Source organism: Nicotiana tomentosiformis, chromosome 11 (assembly GCF_000390325.3).
Source record: "Nicotiana tomentosiformis chromosome 11, ASM39032v3, whole genome shotgun sequence".
Classification (NCBI taxonomy): Eukaryota; Viridiplantae; Streptophyta; class Magnoliopsida; order Solanales; family Solanaceae; genus Nicotiana; species Nicotiana tomentosiformis.
In genome coordinates this window covers 59,642,706-59,670,154 of record NC_090822.1, presented here as the reverse complement: position 1 = coordinate 59,670,154, position 27,449 = coordinate 59,642,706, and positions in this window count along the sequence as shown.

The following is a 27,449-nucleotide window of genomic DNA, read 5'->3' as shown; positions in this document are numbered from 1 at the left end:
ATTTAACTCTCTTGGAAATTTAATCAAACACCTACTATGCAAAATTGACTACAAAGCTCTACTATAGTAATCCCTTCCTCCCTCAACCAATTTCAACAAGAAACTACCCTAAATAGTGTAACAACCCCACATACTACATCCTAATGGCACATGCATGGGCTATCCAACCCCACAACATACTTAGACCCATAACTTCTTGCATAGAAACTTAGGAGGACTTACCCGGATAGGTGATGGCCTAGTGAGTGATTCCCTTGAATCTTCAAGATTGGGCAAGAATTGATGATTAGAACAGCTAGGTCTTCTCCTTCTCTCTCTAAGATACTCTCACTTCTCTCTAAAATATCAGATTTTTGCCTTCAAATTGAGCGCCAAAGGCTTTTAATCAATATAGGGCCATGTTATAAAAATAGAAAATGGACCCTCCAGACTCAACTCTACGATCACATAGTAGATCGCAGAACAGATATGCGACCTGCAAAATGGACCGTGAAAGTGATCCCAAAACTTGACTAGCCTGAACAAGTCTGCGGTCAGGTCTGCGGTCCGTATACCAGTTATGCGGCCGTGAAATGGACTGCAGAAACACCCTCCGAAATTCTTCATTCTAAATCAGCGACGAAAGTGCAGACCGGGAAACGGATATGCGATCGCATAATGGGCCGCAAAACAACCTTCAAAATTCAACAATTTTTCTGCTCAACTTTGCGATGGTTCTGCGGTCGCGAACATGACCGCAGAATTGCCTCCTTCTGCAAAAATTTCCATCAACTCCTCAATGCATCCTTCAACCCAAAAAGTCTGTACCAATTATTCAGACACCTTGGCACCACAAAACCTTAAATTCCTTGGCAAAAGTTTTACGGGGCCTTACATTGATGTTACTATATGGTGGGTGAAAATGCTCTGCTCAGAGTTTCACCCATGTAGGGTGTGATTATATTTGGGAAGAAGGGAAAGTTAAGCCCTTGGTATAGTGGTCCCTTTGAGGTGCTTGAGAGCATTGGAGATGTGGTCTACAAGCTTGCATTGCCACCTAGTCTATCGGGTGTTCACCTAGTGTTTCATGTTTCTATGCTCTGGAAGTATTATGGTGATCCGTCATACGTTTTGAACTTCAGCATGGTTAAGTTAGATGGGGATTTGACTTATGATGTGGAGCCGGTGGCTATTTTGGATTGGCTGGTTCGGAATTTGAGGTCAAAGAATATAGCATCAGTGAATGTCCAATGGAAAGGTCAGTCAGTCGAGGAATATAATTGGGAGACCGAGCGCGAGATGCAGAGAAACAATCCACACCTATTTGAGACTCTAGGTATGATTCTATACTCGTTCGAGGACGAATGTTTGTTTAAGAGGGAGAGAATGTAATGACTCGGCCGGTCGTTTTTTGTATTGTAGCCTGTTCCTCTATTTATGTGACTTGTCGGGGTGGTTGGATTAGTTTTGGGGAGGTTTCAGAGTGAATTGGAACACTTAGTCCCATAGTTGGAAGCTTGAGTTGAAAGAGTTGACCAAAGTTTGACATTTGTCAAGACGACTCTCGTTCTGATGGTTCCAATAGCTTCGTATGGTGATCTTGGACTTAGGCTTATGACTGAATATTGATTTGGAGGTACGTAGGTCATTTTTGCTAGAATTGGCGTAAGTTGGAAAGTTGAAGGTTTGGAAGGTTTAGAGATTTCACCGAGAGTTGACTTTGTTGATATTGGGTTTGGATTTTGGTTCTGAGAGTTAGGATAGGTCCGTTATGTCATTTGGGACTTACCAGCAAAATTTGAGGTCATTTGGAGTTGATTTGGTATGATTCGACATTGGTTTTAGAAGTTTGAAGTTCATTAGTTCATTAGGCTTGAATTGATGTGTGATTCATGATTTTGATGTTGTTTGATATGATTTGAGACTTCAAGCAAGCTTGTATCATGTTTTAGGACTTGTTGGTATATTCGAACTAGGTCCATGGGGCCTCAGGTATGATTCAGATCAATTTCGACTTCATTTTTGACTTTGAAGAACTGCTGGACCTGTGCATCTAGATTCCTTATTCGCGATCGCGAAGAGAGGATAGCAATCGCGTAGAGTTATTTCATAGCTGGTGAAAATTATGCATTGCAGTTGCGAGTTCAGGGACGTGTTCGAATTTGAGGCAGGTTGTTCACCGTGAACGCGAGCTAGGTGACACGTTCGTGTAGAAAGGAGGTAAGGCTCAATGGTGTCATACGTTTGCTCTTCGCGGTCGAGAGATCAGGACCACAATCGCGTAGCTGTAGGGTGTTGATCATCGCGTTTGTGTAGGAGGTTTTGGCAACTGGTGTGATTTGTGCTTCGCGAACACGAGGCATCTTCAGCGTTCGCGAAGATGAATGACTGGGCAGACTCTTTTAAATCCCATTTTGAGGGTTAGAATTATTATATCATTTTTTGAGTTGTAGAGCTCGGTTTTGGGCAATATTTGGAGGGGCTTTCACGATTTGGATCGAGGTAAGTGTCTTTGACTCGGATTTGTTCAATATTCATGAGTCCATCTTAGTATTTATCATTTATTTTGGGGTTTGAAGAAAAGAAATTGGGGATTTTGTATAAACATTGCAAAAATGAAACTTGAGGATTTGAAGGTTGATTTGGAGTCGGAATTTAATGATTTTAGTATGGTTGGACTCGTATCGGAATGGGTGTTCGGAATTTGTGAGTTTGACCAGGTTCCGGGGTACGAGCCTGGGGTTGATTTTTTGATTTTGATAAAGATTGAAACTTTATTGTTTGAAGTTATTTCCTACGGCATTGTTTGTATATATTAAGTTGTTTGTGACTAGATTCGAGTTGTTCGAAGGCCGATACACGTGGGAAGGTCATTTTGGAGTATTAGTTTGCGCGTTTTGAGGGAAGTAACTATAAGGCCCCGTAAAATTTTGCAAAAGAAAACTAATGTTTCATGGTGCCGGACTAGGCTTATGTGCTCGAACTTTTTGGGTTGAACAATGCACCGGAAAGTAAAGAAACATTTTTGGTGGAAAAATGCATTTATGCAGTTCATTATGCGACCGCAGAACAGTTATACGGGCCGCATAGTAACAGCAAACACAAACAGATATTTGCCATTGTTGGACACCGATTATACGACCGATATGCGGTCCACATATCGATTATGCAATCGCATATGCGATCGCAGACCTTGTTCCGGAGCTCCATTTTTGGGTTTTTAAAACCCGACCCTATTTCGTTAAATACACTCTTTGAGACATTTTTGAGCTATAATCTGACATTTTAGAGTGAAAGAGAGTGCCCTAGAGTGAGAAGGTGTTCTTCAATAATTGTTCTTCAATTCTTGCTCAAATATTTGGAAGACTAAGAAGAGAAAATCACTAGGTCTTCATCCTAGACGTAAGATTCTACAACCTAACTTCTAATTTTGAAATTATCTGAAAATGGGTAATTAGCAAGATAATTTTTGGGCATGAGAGTTGTTTATTTTACATGCATGTGATATCAAGAGGTGTAGGAAGATTGTTGAACTAAGCATGGTAAAGATTGGGTTGTGGGATGATGAAATTTTCCATAACCTTGAAACCTTATGCACACCTAGTGTTTGATAAAATGCTCAAATGAACTAGAACCATGATCATCTTCCTAATTTTGGTTCAACTTGTTATATTTCTAAAATAGATTGAAGTTGCTAAGAATTCCGGAATATTTAGAGTGTAAGGAAGCTCAAGTGAGGTATGTTGGCTAAACTCTTCTTTAAGAATTGGAATTCCCATTATCCTTGTAAGTTCCAAGATGTTGATTACAAATCTAGTATTCTGATGAGTTTTGTGATAAAGATATATGTTCAATTCGTGTTTCAAATGCTCTTATCATATTGCATTATAAATTGAGGATATGTTCCAAACTATGGATTGTGTATCCACATGTTATAATTTCAAGTCATGATCTATGTGAAAGTTATTATGCCAAGTTGTGTAGAGATTGGGATTGTGATACACCTCCACCTGCATATATTTGGGTGAGGCAGCATGGCGGCTTTGTGTAGGGATTATGGTATTGTAGGACTGCACCTCCACCCGTATACATTGGGGTGAGGCGCTATGACCGCTTTGTGTATAGTTTTGGTATTGTTGTGTCACCACCACCCACATGCATATATATATTCGGGTGAGGCGGCATAGCCGCTTTGTGTTGGTATTGGTATCGTTGATGCATTTCCACCAGCATACATTGGGGTGAGGCTGCATAGCCGCTTTGTGTAGGTTCATGGTACTGCGGTTATACATCCACACGCATACATTGGGGTGAGGCGGCGGGGCTGCTTGAGTAGAGTTGTGGTATTGTACTTACACCTTAACCTACATACATCGGGTGAGGCGGCGGGGCCGCTTTGTGTGAAGATGGTTACAAAGGATCTCATCATAAATCCTATAAATGTTATTGATAGCTCTTAATAAGCTTGCTCTGTTTTAAACGGTTAGCTATATCATTCTATTGTCGCCCTGATTCATCATATCCATATTGTATTTCTAAATTCTTAAATTGGTGTTTGGTTTTCCTACTAGTACTATTCGACGGTACTAACGTCCCTTTTCCTGGAGGCGTTGCATCTTTAAATGGATGCAGGTGGTTCCACAACAGGAGGTATTGATCAGTGATAGCAGTACACCTTCTTCCCAGCTGACTTGGTGAGCCCCACTACATCCCGGGGTTATGTATCTTTTGTTCTTTTTGTATTCTGTTTGTGGTATAGCCGGGGCCTAGTTGCCAGCATTATCATTGTACTCTTCTTTATCTATAGAGGCTCCGTAGACATAGTGTGGGTTGTGTATTGGTGTTTGGAAAGACAAACTATTGGTAATAAATTAGTATTGTAGACATGATCAGGTATTTGTCTAATTAAGGAAAATATGTATTATCTTCATTCATGGATGTGTTTGGGTAGAAGGAAATCTAATAGGCTTACTCGGACTGGTTCACTCGGTTGAGCGCCGGTCGCGTTCCTCGGTTTTGGGGCGTGACAAACTTGGTATCAAAGCCTAAGGTTTTAAAGTGTCCTAGGATGTCTCAGAGTCGTGTCTAGTAGAGTCCTTATTATGGGTGTATTGTTGACCACATCTATAATTAGGATGCTACATGGGCATTTAGGAATAATACCTTTCTTTCATGTTCTTGATCGTGCGAGAAAGCTGGTTGTAAGATTGTTCCTCCTTTAACTCCTGAGTTGCTCTAATTTTCAGTACATGGCACCTAAGAAGAAGGCAAGAACTGGCCAAAGAGCCAATGTCACCCCAGGAGTGGCAGTTGATACTATAATTGATGGTGCGGGTGAGCACCCGAGGGGAGAGGATATTCCCCCAGTTACTACACTGCCTGATTCTACAACAGCTGATCAGATTGCACCTGTCCCTACACCTACTAAAGGTGCAACAGTTCCTCTAACTGATATACCAGTTCCACCTCCAGCTTCAGCTTCCAATTCTAGTGTGTCTGATGTTGATCTTAGGGGAGCCATACAGATGTTGACACATATAGTGGCTTCTCAGGCCCAGAGATTGAGTGTTGGGCCTACTTCTTCTAGTCGGCCAGGGGAATCTTCTAGTTCCAGGGTGAACAAGTTTCTTCAGTTAGATCCTCCAGTGTTTGTGGATACTGATCCTGAGGAAGACCCCAGGACTTTATTGATGAGATGCACAAAACTCTCTGAGTTATTCATGCTACAGAGACGGAGGGAGTAGAGTTGGCCTCCTACCACGTGAAAGGCGTGACCTATTCTTGGTTTGAGTTGTGGGAGGAATCCCGTGAGGAGGGAAGCCATCCGGCAGGGTGGAGCAAGTTCACAGATGCCTTTATGGATCATTTCTTACCTGCCGAAACTAAGGCAGCCCATGCCGCTGAGTTTGAAAGCCTGAATCAGGGTAGTATGAATGTGTGGGAGTATCATATGGAGTTTGCGCAACTGTCCAAGTATACTATTCACATGTTGCCCACTATGGAGGCTAGAGTGCGCCGATTTGTATAGGGCCTTAGCCTATTGGTTATCAATGAGGCCTCTACAGCTGCCTTAAATTCCGATATGAACTATGGTAAGATGGTGGCATTTGATCAAGCCACAGAGACCCGCAAATTGAAGAATAGAATGGAGCGTCAGAGTAGCAGCAAGGCTCGGTCCGCAGGCAACTTTGGTGGTTCTTTCGGTGATGTGGTGATAGGTCGGCATTTAGGGGAGGGTCATCAGGACCATCCAAATCATTCACCCAGTCTTCGATGGGTGCACAGTCATCAGGACCCATTCAGGGCAACAGGGGACCCCACCAGCAGGGTCGTCCTGACAAAAGGTTTCAGCAACAGAGGCTTCCATGCTCTAAATGTGATACACTTTGGGTCCTGCTTCATGGACCTACAAGTATGTTATGGGTATGGTGTGAGGGCTCACATTCAGAGAGATTGCCGCTCGTCCCGCCGAATTATGGGCATAGGTGCGGCATAGCCAGCTAATTCTACGGCCACCTCCAGCTTGAGGCACCCCAGCACCCACAGGGCGTGGTGCAGCTAGGGGTGGTACATAGAATTCGGGAGGGCCCAACAGAGTTTATGCTATGAGGAGGCGTTGGGAATCAAAGGCTTCTCCAGATGTTGTCATAGGTATATTGTCTGTCCAATCCCATGATATATATGCTCTTATTGATCCTGGTTCAACTTTGTCATATGTCACTCCTTATGTTGCTATGGAATTTGGGATAGAACCAGAACAACTTCATGAGTCGTTCTCTGTATCTACTCCGGTTGGTGAGTCTATTTTGGCCGCACGGGTTTATAGGGATTGTGCTGTCACGTTGCGTGGTCGGTACACCGTGGCCGATCTTATTGAATTAAGAATGGTCGATTTTGATGTGATAATGGGGATGGAATGGCTTTATTCATGTTTTACCAAGCTTGATTGTCGAACCAGAACTGTTAGGTTCGAATTTCCAAATGAGCCAGTTATTGAGTGGAAGGGTGATGATGTAGTGGCGAAGGGTAGGTTCATTTCCTACCTTAAAGCCACAAAGATGATCAACAAGGGATGTATTTACCATTTGGTCCGGGTTACGGACACTGATGCTGAGGCACCTACACTTGAGTTTGTGCCTGTTGTGAATGAATTTCCGGGAGTCTTTCCGGATGAACTCCTTGGGATCCCCCCCCCCCAAATAGGGAGATTGATTTTGGGATTGATGTGATGCTAGGCACGCATCCTATATCTATACCACTCTATAGAATGGCACCGGCAAAATTGAAGGAGCTAAAGGAACAATATTGAGATTGATTAGAAAAGGGTTTCATCCGACAGAGTGTGTCGCCTTGGGGCGCACTTGTACTCTTTGTAAGAAAGAAAGATACGTATGTGTATTGACTACCGGCAACTCAACAAGGTCACAATCAAAAATAAATACCCACTACCAAGAATATACTTGTTTGACCAATTGCAAGGTGCCAAGTACCTCTCCAGGATCGATTTAAGATCCTGGTATCACCAATTGAAGATCAGGGAGCGGGATATTCCAAAAATAACTTTTAGGACCCGGTATAGGCATTTTGAGTTTCTAGTGAGGTCTTTTGGGCTAACAAATGCCCCAACATCCTTCATGGATCTTATGAATCGCATTTTTAGGTCGTTCCTCGATTCTTTTGTGATAGTGCTCATTGACGATATTCTTGTATATTCACGAAGTCAAGAAGAACTTGCTGATCATCTCAGGGTAGTTCTACAAACCCTATATCAGCACAAGTTATATATGCAATATTTTCAAAGTGTGAATTTTGGCTTGAATCGGTCACATTCTTGGGCCATGTTATCTCTAGTGAGGGGATTAAGGTTGACCCTCAGAAAATTTCAACTGTGAAGAATTGGCCGAGACCTACTACTCCAATAGAGATTCGCAATTTCTTAGGCTTAGCTGGATATTATAGAAAGCTTGTAGTGGGGTTTTCTACTCTTGCCTCTCCATTGACTAAACTGACGCAAAAGGCAATTAAGTTTCAATGGTCAGATGTTTGTGAAAAGCGTTTCCATGAGTTGAAAGCAAGATTGACTACGACACCGGTGTTGACTCTACCAGAGGGTATAGATGGATTTTTGGTATATTGTGATGCTTCAAGAATCGGGCTTAGGCGTGTATTAGTGCAACACGAGAAGGTGATAGCTTGTGCTTCTAGGCAACTAACAAATCATGAAAAGAACTATCCAACACATGATTTAGAAATTGCAGTAGTGGTATTTGTATTGAAAATTTGGCATCATTATTTATATGGGGTCCATGTTATTCACGGACCATAAGAGCCTTCAATATATTTCCAAGTAGAAGGAATTGAATGTGAGGTAGAGAATATGGCTTGAGTTACTCAAGGACTACGACATTGATATTCTATATCATTCAGGAAAGGCCAATGTTGTGGAAGATGCTCTTAGATGGAAATCTATGGGTGGTTTGGCTCACTTGGAGGCATATCAAAGGCCATTGGCCGAGGAAGTTCACTAATTGGCTAGTTTGGGAGTTCGTCTTGCGGACTCTAGTGAAGGAGGGGTAATTGTACAAAATAGGGCCGAATCATCGCTTATTGTGGAAGTCAAAGAGAAGCAATACAATGATCCATTGTTGGTGCAATTGAAAGAGGGGATTCATAAACATAAGACCATGGCCTTTTCTCTTGGCATGGATGATGGTACACTAAGGTACCAAGGGCGACTATGTGTTCCAAACGTGGATGGTCTCCGTGAAAGAATTAGTACTGAAGCTCACACTTCTAGGTATTCCGTGCACCCAGGTTCTATGAAAATGTATCATGATCTTAACGAAGTCTATTGGTGGAATGATATGAAGAGGAATGTAGCGGAATTTGTAGCGAAGTGTACAAACTGTCAGCAAGTGAAGGTCGAACACCAACGGCCCGGTGGGTTGGCACAGAACATAGAAATTCCAATGTGGAAGTGGGAAATGATTAATATGGACTTTATGGTAGGATTACCGTGCACTCCGGACAAGTTTGACTTGATTTGGGTAATGGTGGATCGACTCACGAAATCAACACACTTTTTTCCAGTTAAGGCTATTGATACGGCAGAACAGTATGCTTAATTGTATATCAAAGAAATAGTCAGGCTGCATGGCACTCCAGTTTCTATCATTTCTGATCGGGGGGCACAATTCACTGCTAACTTTTGGAAGAAATTTCAGCAAGGTTTGGGTACTCAGGTGAATCTTTGTAGAGCCTTTCACCCGTAGACTGACGGGCAGGCAGAGCAGACTATTCAAACACTTGAGGATATGTTGTGCGCTTATGTTCTAGACTTCAAAGGTAGCTGGGATGATTATTTACCACTCATAGAATTTGCATACAACAATAGCTATCATGCTAGCATTCAAATAGCACCGTTCGAGGCTTTATATAGTAGGAGATATAGATCTCCCATTAGGTGGTTCGAAATTAGCGAGGCAGAGTTGATAGGGCCAGACCTCGTGCATCAGGCCATGGAAAAAGTTAAAATCATTAGGAGCAGTTGAAGACTACTCAGAGTCGTCAGAAATCCTATTCGAATGTTCGTCGTAGGGATTTGGAGTTCAAAGAAGATGATTGTGTATTCTTGAATGTTTCCCCCATGAAAGTTGTAATGCGATTTGGTAAGAAAGGGAAATTGAGTCCGAAGTATGTCAGACCATACAAAATCATTCAAAAGATCGGTCAGGTGGCGTACAAGCTTGAGCTACCACCTGAGATGTCATTAGTACACCCAGTGTTTCATGTGTCTATGTTGAAGAAAGTAGTTGGATATTCGACACTCATTGTTCCGGTTGAGACTATTGAGGTTAATTAGGAATTAACTTATGAAGAGATTCCAGTTTCTATTATTGATCGGCAAGTCCGAAAATTGAGAAATAAAGAAATTGCCTCCGTGAAAGTGTTATGGCGAAACCAACAGGTTGAAGAAGCTACTTGGGAGGCCGAGGAAGAAATGAAGAAAAAGTATCCTTATTTGTTTGAATAACTATGTATTTATAAAGTTGTGATTTAGGAAAATTATAATACTTACTTTCTATGAAATTTGTATCATTTGAACAATTGGAGTTAAGGGTATACCTTTCTGGAAATATATTGCTTATGAGGCCACAGTTGGTGTTGTTTTGTATTATGTTACGTCATTGGATTATGTATATGTTGTTAGGATGTGATTCTGGGGCTCTCTGGCAGGTGGATAGGCCTAGTTGCAAAGGAAACTCTGGCGAAATTTTTGGAAATTTAGGGAGTTAGTCAAATTTGGGGCTGCTAGTGTGTGGTATGAAACTTTGAGTTGCATAAGATGCTAATAACAGATTTTGACCCTCATTCGAGGACGAATGATCCTAAGTGAAGGAGAATGTAAGGCTCCGTAAAATTTTGCAAAAGAAAAATAATATTTCATGGTGCCAGACTAGGATTACGCGTTTGAGGATTGTAGAAAGTAAAGGAAAATATTTGGCAGAAATATGCATTTCTGCAGTCCATTATGCGACCGCAGAATCACTCTGTGGGCCGCATAATGGCTATAGAAGTGAGTCAGGAGAGGGTCAGTTTGGAAGCAATTATGTGGTTGCATAGTCGACCGCAGACACAAATGAATGTTTACCAGTGTTGGACACCCATTATGCGACCGATATGCGGTCTGCATATCGATTATGCGATCGCAGACCTTGTTCCGGAGCTCCATTTTTGGGTTTCTAAAACACGACCCTACTTCGTTAAATACACTCTTTGGGCAATTTTGAGCTATAATCTGACATTTTAGAGTGAGAGAGAGTGCCCTAGAGTGAGAAGGTGTTCTTCAATTCTTGCTCAATGTTTTGGAAGATTAAGAAGGGAAACTCACTAGGATCCTAGAGGTAAGATTCTACACCCTAACCCCTAATTTTGAAGTTATCTAAAAATGGGTAATTAGCAAGATAAATTTTGGGCATGAGAGTTGTTTATTTTACATGCATGTGATATCAAGGGGTGTAGGAAGATTGTTAAACTAAGCATGGTAAAGATTGGGTTGTGGTATGATGGAATTTTCCATAAAAGGACCTTGAAACCTTATGCACACCTAGTGTTTTATAAAATGCTCAAATGAGCTAGAACCATGATCATCTTCCTAATTTTGGTTCAACTTGTTATATTTCTAAAATAGATTGAAGTTGCTAAAATTTTCGGAACATTTAGAGTGTAAGGAAGCTCAAGTGAGGTATGTTGGCTAAACTCTTATTTAAGAATTGGAATTCCCATTATCCTTGTAAGTTCCAAGATGTTGATTACAAATCGAGTATTCCGATAAGTTTTATGATAAAGATATATGTTCAATTTGTGTTTCAAATGCTCTTATCATATTGCATTATAAATTGAGGATGTGTTCCAAACTATGGATTGTGTATCCACATGTTATAATTTCAAGTCATGATCTATGAGAAAGTTATTATGCCAAGTTGTCTAGAGATTGGGATTGTGATATACCTCCACCCGCATATATTGGGGTGAGGCGGCATGACCGCTTTGTGTAGGGATTATGGTATTGTGCAACTGCACCTCCACTCGCATACATTGTGGTGAGGCGGTACGACCACTTTGTGTATAGTTTTGGTATTTTTATGGCACCACCACCCATATATATATATATATATTAGGGTGAGGCGGCATAGCCGCTTTGTGTTGGTATTGGTATTGTTGATGCATTTCCACCCGCATACATTGGAGTGAGGCGGCATAGCCGCTTTGTGTAGGTTCTTGGTACTGTGGTTATACATCCACCCGCATACATTAGGGTGAGGCGGCGGGACCGCTTGAGTAGAGTTGTCTTATTGTACTTACACCTCCACCTGCATACATCGGGTGAGGCGGCGGTGCTACTTTGTGTGAAGATGGTTACAGAGGATCTCATCTTAAATCATATAAATGTTATTGATAGCTCTTAATACGCTTGCTATGGTTTAAACGGTTAGTTATATCATTCTATTGTTGCCCTGATTCATCCTATTCATATTGTATTCCTAAAATTTTAAATTAGTGTTTTATTTTGATACAAGTACTATTCGACAGTGCTAACGTCCCTTTTACCAGGGGAACTGCATCTTTTAATAGATGCATGTGGTTCCACAACAGGAGGTATTGATCAGTGATAGCAGTACACCTTCTTCACAGCTGACTTGGTGAGCCCCACTTAATCCCGGGGTCAAGTATCTTTTGTTCTTTGTGTATTTTGTTTGAGGTATAGCCGGGGCCTTGTTGCCGGCATTATCATTGTACTCTTATTTATCTATAGAGGCTCCGTAGACATAGTGTGGGTTGTGTATTGGTGCTGGGAAAGACAAACTATGTTATGTTGTAGCTGTATTACTTGCCCCATTTAAGACTTTAAAAATGATGAAAACTATTGGTAATGAATTGGTATTGTAGACATGATCACGTTTTTGTCTGATTAAGGAAAATATGTATTATCTTCATTCATGGATGAGTTTGGGTAGAAGGAAATCTAACAGTCTTGCTCGGTAGGGTTCACTCGGTTGAGCGCCGATCGCGCTCCTCGGTTTTGGGGCGTGACAGTAACATTTCTAAACTTGGAATTAAGGGTAATTATCCCTGGAAAGCATGTCATTCGTGTTGTGTTGGAGTGACGCACATGCTAGGTTACAGGCGTGTGGGTGTGTACTGTGGTAATCATAATCCGGGTTTTCTTTTGTACTGTGTTGCTATCAAGTCTTGTTTTATCCTTGTAATTCCTATTTGTAAGAGTAATTAAGTTGTGATTCAGTTAAAAATCATGTTTAGGCTATGTCTGTCATGCCCCAACCTCGGGAAGCGCGACTGGCACTAAACCGAGTGGACACGGTCGAGCAAGACTAATAGATACTTTCTACCCAACTCACCCATGATCAAGAGAAGACATGATTTCATTAATTAGACAGTAGGAAGTTCATACATACAATACTAAATTGTTTCATTAGTTGCTTCACTACTAGGTCTCAAAATACACATATTCACACCTTCATGGTTCAAAGTGGAACAAGTGATTTAATCACAACACAACTAGTTTAAAATTTCCAACACCCATACACAACCCACACTTAGTCTACGGAGCCTCTAAAATAACAAGGAGTACAATGATAGTGCCGGAAACAAGGCTCCGGCGATACCTCAAAACACGAAAACACGTACGAAACAAAATATGCACAACCCTGGAATGAAATGGGTCTAACCAAGTCAGCTGGGAAGAATGAGCACCGCTATCACTGGTCAATATCCTCCACTGTTAAACCAAACCAAGCTCATCAAGAGCTATCATTAACATTTATAGAATTCAAGATGAGATCCTCTGTAACCATTTCCACACAAGGCAGCTCTGCCGGCTCACCCCAATGTATGCAGGTGGAGGTGTAATCCCAATACCAAAACTCTACTCAAGCGGCCCTGCCGCCTCACCCCAATGTATACGGGTGGAGGTGTAAACACAATACCCATTTTCACACAAAGCGGCCCTATCGCCTCAACCCAATATATGCGGGTGGAAATGCATCAACGATACCAATACTGTAACACCCCAAAATTTTTGAAGTACTTAAGTGGTAAGCCCGGTAAATTTTGCAAAGAAAATAATGTTTCATGGTGTCAGACTAGGCTTACGTGTCGAATTTTTTGGTTGAACAATACACCGGAAAGTAACGAAAAATATTTGGCGAAAAAGTGCATTTCTGCGGTCCATTATGCGACCGCAGAATCACTCTACGGACCGCATACTGGCCGCAGAGTAAGGCAGTTAATTGGGCCAATTGGAGGCAATTATGCGGTAGACTATGCGACTGCATAACTGTTATACGGACCGCATAGTGACCGCATACACAGAAAGTTCTTTTGGCTATTTTGTAACTAACTATGCGACTGATATGCGGTCCGCATATCATTTATGCGATTGCATACCTTGTTCCGGAGCTCCATTTTTGGGTTTTTAAAACCCGACCCTATTTCGTTAAAAATACTCCTTGGGCCATTTTTGAGACATAATCTGATATTTTAGAGTGAGAGAGAGTACCCTAGAGTGAGAAGGTATTCTTCAATAATTGTTCTTCAATTCTTGCTCATGTTTTGGAAGATTAAGAAGGCAAGCTCACTAGGTCTTCATCCTAGAGGTAAGATTCTACACCCTAAACCCTAATTTCGAAATCATCTGAAAATGGGTAATTAGCAAGATACTTTTTGGTCATGAGAGTTGATTATTTTACATGCATGTGATATCAAGGGGTGTAGGAAGATTGTTGAACTAAGCATGGTAAAGAATGGGTTGTGGGATGATGGAATCCTCCATAAAAGGACCTTGAAACCTTGTGCACACCTAGTGTATGATAAAATGCTCAAATGAGCTAAAACCATGATCATCTTCCTAATTTTGATTCAATTTGTTATATTTCTACAATAGATTGAAGTTGCTAAGAATTCCGGAATATTTAGAGTGTAAGGAAGCTCAAGTGAGGTATGTTGGCTAAACTCTTCTTTAAGAATTGGAATCCTTATTATCCTTGTAAGTACCGAGATGTTGATTATAAATCGAGTATTCCGATAAGTTTTGTGATGAAGATATAGTATCAATTTGTATTTCAAATGCTCTTATCATATTGCGTTATAAATTGAGGATGTGTTCCAAACTATTGATTACGTATCCACATGTTACAATTTCTAGTCGTGATTTATGTGAAAATTATTATGCCAAGTTGTGTAGAGATTGCGATTGTGATATACCTCCACCCGCATACATTGGGGTGAGGTGGCATGACCGCTTTGTGTGGGGATTATGGTATAGGGATTGTGATTGTGACACACCTCCACCCGCATATATATATATATATATATATATATTGGGGTGAGGAGGCATGACCGCTTTGTGTAGGGATTATGATATTGTGGGACTACACCTCCACCCGTTTACATTCGGGTGAGGCGGTATGACCGCTTTGTGTATGGTTTTGGTATTGTTGTGGTACCACCACCTGCATACATTGGGGTGAGGCGGCATAGCCGCTTTGTGTTGGTATTGGTATCGTTGATGCATTTCCACCCGCATACATTGGGGTGAGGTGGCAGGGCTTCTTGATTAGAGTTGCGGTATTGTACGTACACCTCCACCTGCATACATCGGGTGAGGCAGCGGGGCCGCTTTGTGTGAAGATGGTTATAGAGGAACTCATCTTAAATCCTATAAATTTTGTTGTTAGCTTTTAATAAGCTTGCTATGGTTGAGACAATTATATATATTATTCTATTGCCGCACTGGTTCATCATAATTATCTTCTATTCCTATATTCTTAAATTGGTGTTTAGTTTTCATACTGGTACTATTCGACGGTACTAACATCCATTTTGCCGGTGGAGCTGCATCTTTATATTATTCAGTGATAGCAGTACACCTTCTTCCCAGCTGACTTGGTGAGCCTCACTTCATCTCGGGGTCATGTATCTTTTGTTATTTATGTATTATGGTTGAGGTATAGCCGGGGCCTTGTTTCTGGCATTATCATTGTACTCTTCTTTATCTATAGAGGCTCCGTAGACATAGTGTGGGTTGTGTATTGGTACTGGGAAAGACAAACTATGCTATGTTGTAAGTATTACTTGTCCATTTGAGACTTTAAAAATGGTGAAACTTATGGTAAGAAATTGGTAACTGCAGTCACGACCATTTTATTGTTTAATTAAGGAAAACATATATTCTCTTTATTCATGAATGAGTTTGGGTAGAAGAAATCTAACAGGCTTGCTCGGTCGGGGTTCACTCGATTGAGAGCCGGTCGCGCTCCACGGTTTTGGGGCGTGACAAACTTGGTATCAGAGCCTGAGGTTTTAAAGTGTCCTAGGATGTCTCGGAGCCGTGTCTAGTAAAGTCCTTATTATCGGTGTGTTGTCGACCACATCTATAATTAGAATGCTACATGGGCATTTAGGAATATTATCCTTCTTTGATATTTTGAATCGTGCGATGAAACTGGTTGTGAAACTGTTCCTTCTCCAGCTTGTGCGTTGAGGTTCAAGGTAAGTTTAAATGCTCTTTTGGTTTATTCCAAGTAATGATGTCATGTGACATGACGAAAGGGTAAAGGCTTGAATATTAAACATATGGCACATGTATCATGTTGAATGAATAGTATGACATATGATACAAGTATATCGTACCATTAGCATACTTTATATAAGAAGAGTGCTAGAAGTGATTACCCACTTCGAAAGAGGCAGTGACGTGATAAATGAGACATAAGCTTAACTAGTACATGTGGATAGTGTGGGAACCATGTATATGATTCTAAGATGTAAACATGTTACATAGGCACGTGATATATGAAAGGCATGGCCTGGAGAGTACTGATAAATATGTAGGTCTCTCACGGGAGACAAGAAGTTATGAAAGGAGAGTTGATTGAACCCACAATGAGAAGATCCTAGCACTATGAACGTTAAAAGAATCCTAGGAATGTGCGAAGTGGTGTTACACTCTAAATAGGATATTGACATGAGGGAGTTGGATCCCAAGCCTATATGGCTGAATAAGAGCAGAGAACGTATGAGGTTAATACCATGGTGACTTAAATCTCCCTAATAGTTGAACATATATATGTGGGATAAAGACATGAGACATATGTCCCTGAAGCTGCTAAATTCAAGACTTGTGTCAAAATGTGAATCATTCACCCCAAGTGGGGGAGGAAGGGCCATAGAGAGGCCACTTAAATACAATGAAACAAGATTAAGACCATGTAGCTATGATGTTTGAATATTGTTTTCAAGACAGGTGTAGTCTAGAAAAGAGATAATGGGTATCATGATTCTGTGAAAGGATATGCTAATGATAGACCACTAGTACCCCAAAAAGGTGAAAGGTTAAGGAAGGTAAATTCTTCATACATGGCAATGTGAATGACAGGGTCAAGGATCCTAGAAACTAAGAGTATGTTTAATAAGGAATTTTATACTTGTTAGGGGGTCGGGAACAATGGAACCCAAGGAAGTAATATAGGTCGAATGTTAAAGGTTGCGAGTTTTTAGAATGAGTTAATCACGGATTTGCAATTTAGCAAACCTATAAAGCTTTAAGAAAGACAGAACGAGTGGGAAAGATAAATGTGATGTTATAATAACCCAAGAGTGCATCGGTACTTGATGGAGAGTCTCTTAAGAATCTTACAAGCAAGGAAGTGTTAAGTGATACACGGATGAACACACTTTCCCATGGATATCCCAACAAGTACCAAGAGGCGCATAGCTATTCAATAACTAGGGAGAATGAGGCGAGCAAAATTGGAAGAAAATCTATAAATTGAGATGGTCATGGTTATCGAAAAATAGTTCGTATCAGAATGGTGGACTCGCCTAGAGCACAAATGTTAATAGAAGATATAAAGGATCAACTGTAATGCAGCCGACTTGAGTGACGCCAAATATCAACTAAAAGATATAGAGGGAGTTCATGTCTACATATTACATTGGAAAGTGAGACTACTGGTGATGAAGTGGTGGTGTGATAAACTCAACAAACCAGACACAATGATACTACGAGTTCTTGGGAGGCAAAATAAGGTTGTCAACTATGAATTAAGGGCAAAATGGGATAGGAGTGAATGCTCTAGTCACAAAGGAAATATAGTACCAACATATTGTTTAGACCAAGGGGGAAATGTTTGAAACAGATTAAGAGAGGATGAACACTTATTACGAACCAAATATGTTTAACATGATAGCTCTTAGGCTGCAATACCAGGAAACACTATTGGTAACTACAATACGGGGAATAAGGTGAGTTACTCATCGAGGATGGAATCATGTGAACTAAGTCCTACACTTATAAGGAAAACAAGAAGTCGTCATTGAAGAATTTAGGAGGATCTCAAGTTTCAGAAAAGGCCCTATTCGGGTTAAATATATATATGAAGGGTATCGATATGTGTTTTGGGAAGTGTTTAGCAGTAAAGAGGAATCGTGAGAATGTTCACCAGGGAAGTATAGTGGTTTCTTAAAATACTATAAGACTTATAATGAGGAAAGAGGATGGCTAAGAAAGGTCTGAGCATGATGTTACTTCATATATTGAGTCAATGCCATGCAAGTTGATGTTATCAGGATGTGCGTGCAAGCTAGTAGATGTTATTCATTTGAAACAGATGGTCCCATAAGAAAACTGACCTAGTAATGTCTTTTGTTGAGAAATTTGGAAAAATAAGTTGCAAGTACTAATAAGATTGTAATCTTATCAAGGAAATTTTTGTAGAAATCAATTTCTCGGAGGTCATATGAAAGAGAAATCGGATATAGATGTTCCACTAATGATGAAATATGGCAAGATGATCATTTATACCTCTAGACAACTCAAGAATCATGAGAGAGAAAAAAAATAATCCAACACATGACTTAGGACTTGCGGCTGTGATTTATACATTAAAGGTTTGGCGTTATTATTTATATGGGGTCCATGTGGATATATTCACTGACCATAAGAGCCTTCAATATATTTTCAAACAGAAGGAATTGAATCGGAGGCAGAGAAGATGGCTTGAATTACTCAAGGATTATGACATTGATAATTTATACCATCTGGGGAAGGCTAATGTTGTGGCAGAGTCTCTTAGCTGAAAATATATGGCTAGCTTAGCACACTTGGAGGCATATCAAAGTCCATTGGCCAAAGAAGTTCACTGATTGGCTAGTTTGGGAGTTCTTCTTGTGGACTCTAGTGAAGGAGGGGTAATTGTGCAAAATAGGGCTGAATCATCGCTTGTTGTGGAAGTCAAAGAGAAGCAATATAACAATCCATTGTTGGTGAAATTGAAAGAGGGGATTCATAAACATAAGACCATGGCCTTTTCTCTTAGCATGAATGATGGTACATAAGGTACCAAGGGAGACTCTGTGTTCCAAATGTGGATGGTCTCCGGGGAAATATAATGCCTGAAGCTCACACTTCTAGGTATTTCGTGCATCCATGTTCTACAAAAATATATCATGATCTTAAGGAAGTCTATTGTTGGAAGGATATGAAGAGGAATGTGGCGGTATTTGTGGTAAGATGTCCGAATTGTCAGCAAGTGAAGGACGAACATCAAAGGCCTAGTGGGTTGGCACAAAACATAGAAATTACAATGTGGAAGTGGGAAATGATTAATATGGACTTTGTGGTAGGATTACCGCACACTTCGCGCAAATTTGAGTCAATTTTGGTAATTGTGGATCGGCTCACGAAGTGATCACACTTTTTGCTGGTTTAGTCTACCGACACAGCAGAGCAGTATGCTCGGCTGTATATCAAAGAAATAATCAGGTTGCATGGCACCCCAATTTCCATCATTTCTGATCGGGGGGGGGGGGGGGCACAATTCACTGCTAATTTTTGGAAGAAATTTCAGCAAGGTTTGGGTACTCAGGTGAATCTTAGTACAGCCTTTTACCTGCAGACTTATGGGTAGGCAGAGCGGACTATTCAGACGCTTGAGGATATGTTGTGCGCTTGTGTTATAGACTTCAAAGGTAGCTGGGATGATCATTTACCACTCATAGAATTTGCATATAACAATAGTTATCATGCTAGCATTCAAATGGCACTGTTCGAGGCTTTATATGGTAGGAGATGTAGATCTCCCATTGGGTGGTTCGAAATTGGGAAAGCAGAGTTGATAGGGTCGGACCTCGTGCATCAGGCTATGGAAAAAGTTAAAATCATTAGGAGCAGTTGAAGACTACTCAGAGTCATCAGAAATCCTATTCGAATGTTCGTCGTAGGGATTTGGAGTTCAAAGAAGATGATTGTGTATTCTTGAATGTTTCCCCCATGAAAGATGTAATGCGATTTGGTAAGAAAGGGAAATTGAGTCCGAGGTATGTCAGACCATACAAAATCATTCAGAGGATCGGTCAGGTGGCGTACAAGCTTGAGCTACCACCTGAGATGTCATTAGTACACCCGGTGTTTCATGTGTCTATGTTAAAGAAAGTAGTTGGAGACCCGATAGACATTTTTCCGGTTGAGACTATTGAGGTAAATGAAGAATTGACTTATGAAGAGATTCCAGTTTCTATTATTGATCGGCAAGTCCGAAAGTTGAGAAGCAATGAAATTGCATCCGTGAAAGTGCTATGGCTAAACCAACATGTTGAAGAGGCTACTTGAGAGGCCGAAGAAGAAATGAAGAAAAAGTATCCTTATTTATTTGAATAACCATGTAATTATGAGTTGTGCCTTATGAAAATGCTAAGGGATATTCCTATGAAATATGTATGACTTGTACATTTGGTGTTGAGGGTGTTCCGTTCTGGTAATATAATTGCTTGTGAGGCCGCAGTTGGTGTTGTATTGTATTATGTCACATTGTTGGATTATGTATATGCTGTTAGGATGTGTTTCTGGGGCTCTCTGACATGTGGATAGGCATAATTACAAGGGAAACTCTGGCGAAAGTTTTGGAAATTTAGGGAGTTAGTCAAATTTAGGGCTTCTAGTTTGTGGTATAAAACAAACTAAGTTGAATAAGAAGCTAATGACGGATTTTTACCCTCATTCGAGGACGAATGATCCTAAGCCGGGGAGAATGTAACACCCTGAAAAATTTCGAAGTACTTAAGTGGTAAGCCCGATAAATTTTGCAAAGAAAATAATGTTTCATGGTGTCCGACTAGGCTTATGTGTCGGACTTTTTGGGTTGAACAATGCACCGGAAAGTAAAAAAAAATATTTGGCGAAAAAATGTATTTCTGCGGTCCATTATGCGATCGCAGAATCACTCTACAGACCGCGTAATGGCCGCAGAGTGAGGCTATTAATTGGACCAATTGGAAGCAATTATGCGGTCGACTATGCGACCGCATACATGGAAAGTTCTTTGGGTTTTTAAAACCCGACCCTATTTCGTTAAATACACTCTTTGGGCCATTTTTGAGACATAATATGATATTTTAGAGTGAGAGAGAGTGCCCTAGAGTGAGAAGATGTTCTTCAATAATTATTCTTCAATTCATGCTCAAGTTTTGGAAGATTAAGAAGGCAAGCTCACTAGGTCTTCATCCTAGAGGTAAGATTCTACACCCTAAACCCTAATTTCGAAATCATCTAAAAATGGGTAATTAGCAAGATAATTTTTGGCCATGAGAGGTTATTATTTTACATGCATGTGATATCAAGGGGTGTAGGAAGATTGTTGAACTAAGCATGGTAAAGAATGGGTTGTGGGATGATGGAATCCTCCATAAAAGGACCTTGAAACCTTGTGCACACCTAGTGTTTGATAAAATGCTCAAATGAGCTAGAACCATGATCATCTTCCCAATTTTGATTCAATTTGTTATATTTCTACAATAGATTGAAGTTGCTAAGAATTCCGGAACATTTAGAGTATAAGGAAGCTCAAGTGAGGTATGTTGGCTAAACTCTTCTTTAAGAATTGGAATCCTCATTATCCTTGTAAGTACCGAGATGTTGATTATAAATTGAGTATTCCGATAAGTTTTGTAATGAAGATATATGTTCAATTTGTATTTCAAATGCTCTTATCTTATTGCATTATAAATTGAGGGTGTGTCCAAAACTATTGATTACGTATCCACGTGTTATAATTACTAGTTGTGATTTATGTGAAAATTATTATGCTAAGTTGTGTAGAGATTGCGATTGTGATACACCTCCACCCGCATACATTGGGGTGAGGCGGCATGACCGCTTTGTGTGGGTATTATGGTATAGATAATATGAATGTGACACACCTCCACCCGCATATATATATTGAGGTGAGGCGGCATGACCGATTTGTGTAGGGATTATGATATTGTGGGACTACACCTCCACCCGCTTACATTGGGGTGAGGCGGTACGACCGCTTTGTGTATGGTTTTGGTATTGTTGTGGCACCACCACCTGCATACATTGGGGTGAGGCGGCATAGCCGCTTTGTGTTGGTATTGGTACCATTGATGCATTTCCACCCGCATACATTGGGGTGAGGTGGCAGGGCTGCTTGATTAGAGTTGTGGTAGTGTACGTACACCTCCACCTGCATACATCGGGTGAGGCGGCGGGACCGCTTTGTGTGAAGATGGTTATAGATGAACTCATCTTAAATCCTATAAATGTTGTTGTTAGCTTTTAATAAGCTTTCTATGGTTGAAACAGTTATATATATTATTCTATTGCCGCACTGGTTCATCATAATTATCTTGTATTCCTAAATTCTTAAATTGGTGTTTAGTTTTCATACTAGTACTATTCAACGGTACTAACCTCTCTTTTGTCAGGGGCGCTGCATCTTTAAATGGATACAGGTGGTTCCAGCGCATGAGACATTGATTAGTGATAGCAGTACACCTTCTTTCCAGCTGACTTGGTGAGCCCCACTTCATCATGGGGTCGTGTATCTTTTGTTCTTTATGTATTATGGTTGAGGTATAGCCGGGACCTTGTTGCCGGCATTATCATTGTACTCTTCTTTATCTATAGAGTCTTCGTAGACATAGTGTGGATTGTTTATTGGTACTGGAAAAGACAAACTATGCTATGTTGTGGTTGTATTACTTGTCCATTTGAGACTATAAAAATGGTGAAACTTATGGTAATAAATTGGTAACTGCAGCCACGACCACTTTATTGTTTAATTAAGGAAAACATATATTCTCTTTATTCATGAATGAGTTTGGGTAGAACAAATCTAACAGGCTTGCTCGGTCGGGTTCACTCGGTTGAGCGCCGGTCGCGCTCCACGGTTTTGGGGCGTGACAAATACCTACACAAAGCGGTCCTGCCACCTCACCCCAATATATATATATATGGGTGGTGGTGCAACAACAATACCAAAATCATAAACAAAGAGGCCTTGCCGCCTCACCCCAATATATGCGGGTGGAGGTGTAACCCCAATCACATTCTCTACACAATTTGGCATAATAATTTTCCACATAAATCACGGCTTGGAATCATAACACGTAGATGCACAATCCTTAGCTTGGAACACATCCTCAATTTATAATACAACATCATGAGAGCATTTGAAACACAAATTAAACAAATATCTTTGTCACAAAACTTATTTGGAATACTCAACTTGTAATAAATATCTTGGGACTTACAAGGATATTGGGGCTCCAATTCTTAAAGAAGAATTTAGCCAACATAACTCAATTTAACTTCCTTAAACTCTAAAATGTTCCAAAATTCTTAGCAACTTCAATATATTTTAGAAATATAACAAATTGAGCCAAATATTAGGAGGATGATCATGGTTCTAGCTCATTTGAGCATTTTATCAAACACTAGGTGTGTATTAAGTTTCATGGTCCTTTTTATCCCAACCCATTCTCTACCATTTTTAGCTCACAACCTTCCCACATTCTTTGATAACACATGCATGCAAGATAACAACCCCCACACCCAATAATTGTCTTGCTAATTACTCCCCTTTTAGAAGATTTGTGAAATTAAGAGCTAGGGCGTAGATTCTTACCTATAGGATGAAGACTCCCTTTGTTAATCCTCAATGATTGAGCAGGATTTTAAACCCCATATTGTCGTACGTGAAAGTATGCCATAAATAAATTGATGAAAGCTCAAAAATGAGATGTTACATCCCGCATTTTCGTATGTTAATGTTTCATCGCAAGTTAATCGACGTAAGTTCGGGAATGGGATTATTTTGAGATTATAAGCATTATGCTATTTCAAACAAGTAACAAGTAAATTCGTGAAGGTGAGAAAGTAAGCAAATCGAAGAAAATGAATTTCGTCGAAGTTTGACATTTTGGATAAAATACAAACCGAGCTAAAATACCCGGTATTTATGGACTAGTACCATACAAGGTACCATATTGCCATGATAGTAAGGTGTATAAAGTGTATTAAAAGTGAGTAGTATTTTAAGTCATTTGAGATAATTATTAATTATGTGGGTAATTGGTTAATTATTGGACTAGTGGGGGATTACCAAGTTAATTAAGATAATTGGTGGTTTATTGTTGAGAATGGATAACCACCCACGTGGCTTCAAACAACCTTAACATCTATGACTCTTACTTCATTAGAAAAGGTGAAAAACTAAAGGATTATGTGGTTAAGCCACCACATGAAGTGGCCCCCACACAAATCCAAATATAAGACCCTTCTAAATTAGAGACGAATGATTTGGCATTCTTAAGAACGTGAGATCACGTATACATTTAACAAAGGAAAGCCAATTTAAGTCTTAAGAATGTGAGAGTCACATATCCATTCTTAGGAACGTGAGGGTTATATATCAAAACGTGAGATTTGGCAATTATAAGGGAGTACAGTGCAATCTTTCTCAAGAATATCATACGGATCTTTCCCTTCTTTCTTTTGGCATGATCCAAATAATACAAATGAAACGAGCAAAATACGCAACTTTCATAAATCACTCTATTCATAGAAATACTAGGGGTGTCTATATTCTTGATTCCCCATGTGTATTATTATTCTATCATCTATTCATGGGTCTCAAAAAATACGTAAGTTGGTAAGTCTATTTTATGCACCACCACCTGATCAGCTAGTATACGTTGATGATATTCCCACAGTGGCCGAAATGATATGATGGGATGCCCTCAGAGGCTTGATGATGTTATGAACGCATATACCCATGCATGGTATGATATTTATACGCATATGCATGACATTATAAAATTAATGATTCACAGAGTTGTTCAGACTTACATGTTGAGTCCCTTACACCATGTTTCTCTCATGACTATTATTTAATAATTTTAATTCCTTACATACTCAGTACATTATTTGTACTGACGTCCCTTTTGCCTGGGGACGCTGTTTTTCATGCCCGTAGGTCTCGATAGACAGGTCGAGAGTCCTCCAAGTAGGCTATTAGCTCAACGGGAAGTGTTGGTGCGCTCTATTGCTTCGGAGTTGCTATTTGGTCAGTATGCATTGGACACGTATTGATTGGTAGGAAGGGGCCCTGTCCCGGCCTTATTGACGTTTATCTACTCTTAGAGACTTGTAGACATATGTCATGTATGTGAAAGATTGTATGGCCTTGTCGGCCTATGTTCAGTAAATGAGTGATCTTTTTTGTCTTATACCGTATGTCATATGTATAAGTTTGTATTACATGTTGGGTCGTCATATGACGAGTATTCCCTATGTTTATTCTGGTTAGCCCATGACGGCCCGTTTAGCCTATTTACCAATGACAGTACGATAAAAAGAATATGTAACGTTGGTACTCGGTTGAGTAAGGTACCGGGCGCCCGTCGTGGCCCAACGGTTTGGGTCGTGACAAAAGTGGTATCAGAGCAGTTCTGTCCTAGGGAGTCTACAAGCCATGTCTAGTAGAGTCTTGTTTATGGGTGTGTTGTGCACCACACTTATAAGCAGGAGGCTACAGGGTATTTAGGACTATCACTCTTTCTTCTTACTCTAGATCGTGTGGTAGAGCTCAGTTGTAAGAACTCAATATCCTAAACTCTATCTTATTCATAATATGGCGATACCTACATCCAGAAAGACGGTTGGTAAGAGATATAGCAATGGAAGAGTTGAGTCATAGGAACTTAATTTTTGCATCATGCTTATGATGAATAAATACGAGGCATTCAGCAGATCATGTGTATACTAAGATGTGTAAGCTTCTTGATAAGGATCCCTAAGGCAAGAATGCCTATCCACTCTTACGGTAAAAAGGAATAAGTGAATCGGAAGGTAGACACAAGTTTCAGCAAGTAAAAGAAGCAAGGTGAAGAAGGGTACGAGGTACCCAGTTAATTAATATTAACAGTATTTACAATTCAAGACGAGAAATATAAGCATTATGAGTTATCCAACAGTAATAGAGGTATGTACAATTGGCCACATTGATCTAAGTTATGCCCTATGGCAGCTAACAAATATGGTTTAAGAGAAGGACGGGATATCAGGATCCGGCTGGGGTTAGAGTAACACAAAATAGTGAATGGCTTGTTTGCGTTAATTGACATTTCTGAAAGATATTGCCAACGTGCTAATAGATGGTGCACTCTAAAATAATACAACTAGATTTGAGTACCACAAAGATAGGCACTGGAATCCTGGAAGGGATAAATATTACCTTAGTGTGGCTCCCGCCCCTAGTAGAGGGAGAATGTTAGGCAACCCGAAGAGCCAGTGGATGGAGCAAGGGGAGCTAAAAGCAAGAGAATGTCTTGTTGATGTTTTCAGAATAAAGTGATAGACAAAGATGTTGGCATGGGAAATAAGAAGAGAGTTAATGAAGCATTATGAGTAAGATGTGATACATGGATGACAACAATAGATCAAAAGGATGACATTATTACATAATCTATAGTCAAGTGAAGGAAAGGGCGAGAGGTGGCAGGCTTCAGACCACAAAAGAGTATAGGCCATACAGTCATATCCTCATTTCGAGAAACAAGTTCGTGACTCCAACGCGACTACCAGAAGGAAAGGTTAGACCCCAGAATAATAAAAATCAGTATGGGCTGGTGAATAAGATAAACTAAACATGAATTAGGGACTGAGTGATTTGATAATGGTCGACATCATGAGAATTTCAGATTTCATTTCGGCGATAATAGAATGGACAACGGAAGAATAACCCTTAAAGGTCATTCAGGAAGACGCTTCCTTAAAGCAAGCAATGTGAGCAAAGTTAAGCTTAAGGGACTATATGTGTCACGACCCAAAAACCTAACCTGTCGTGATGGCGCCTATCATGGAACTAGGCAAGCCGACTCATTACCAAACAAACCGATATTTTCATTTCAAAGATAATTTCAATGCTATTTAACATAAAACCTTCATTTATGGAGTTCAAATCAAAGAAAACAAAAGTGTGAAAAAGAAAAGCCCGACATCGGGGTGTCACTAGTCATTAGCATCTACTACAATTTGTCTAACAATATCAAGGCTCACTCAGCCTGGAAAATAGCTAAATACAACTAAAGGAAGATAAGAGGGAGAAGAGCAGGGGCTACGGTCTCCAAGCAGCTACCTTGCTATCCCCGAGAAATAGAAATCATCAACCAGAATAATCAACAACCGCTACCGTGTCCAGCTACACCTGAATCTATACACAAGGTGCAGGGAGTAACGTGAGTACGCCAACTCAGTAAGTAACAACAATAAATAAAGACTGAGCAGTAATGACGAGCAATAAAGCATATCAAGTTCATATCACAAAAATTCAGTAAAGTACAGCATGTGTTAAAAATCAGTGTTTGAATCAAATCCTCTCGTTTAAACCCAGTACCAGTAAAAATCATTTAAAGATATTTTTCAATGGTTTTTCAAACAAGGCTCAATGAAAAGGTGAGAAAAAATGATGAAATCATAAACTGCCCCTCGGGAAAAACCTCGCAGTCACTCGTGCCACTCGGGCATACCTCACAATCACTCTTGCCACTCGGGCATACCTCACAATCGCTCATGCCTCCCAGTCACT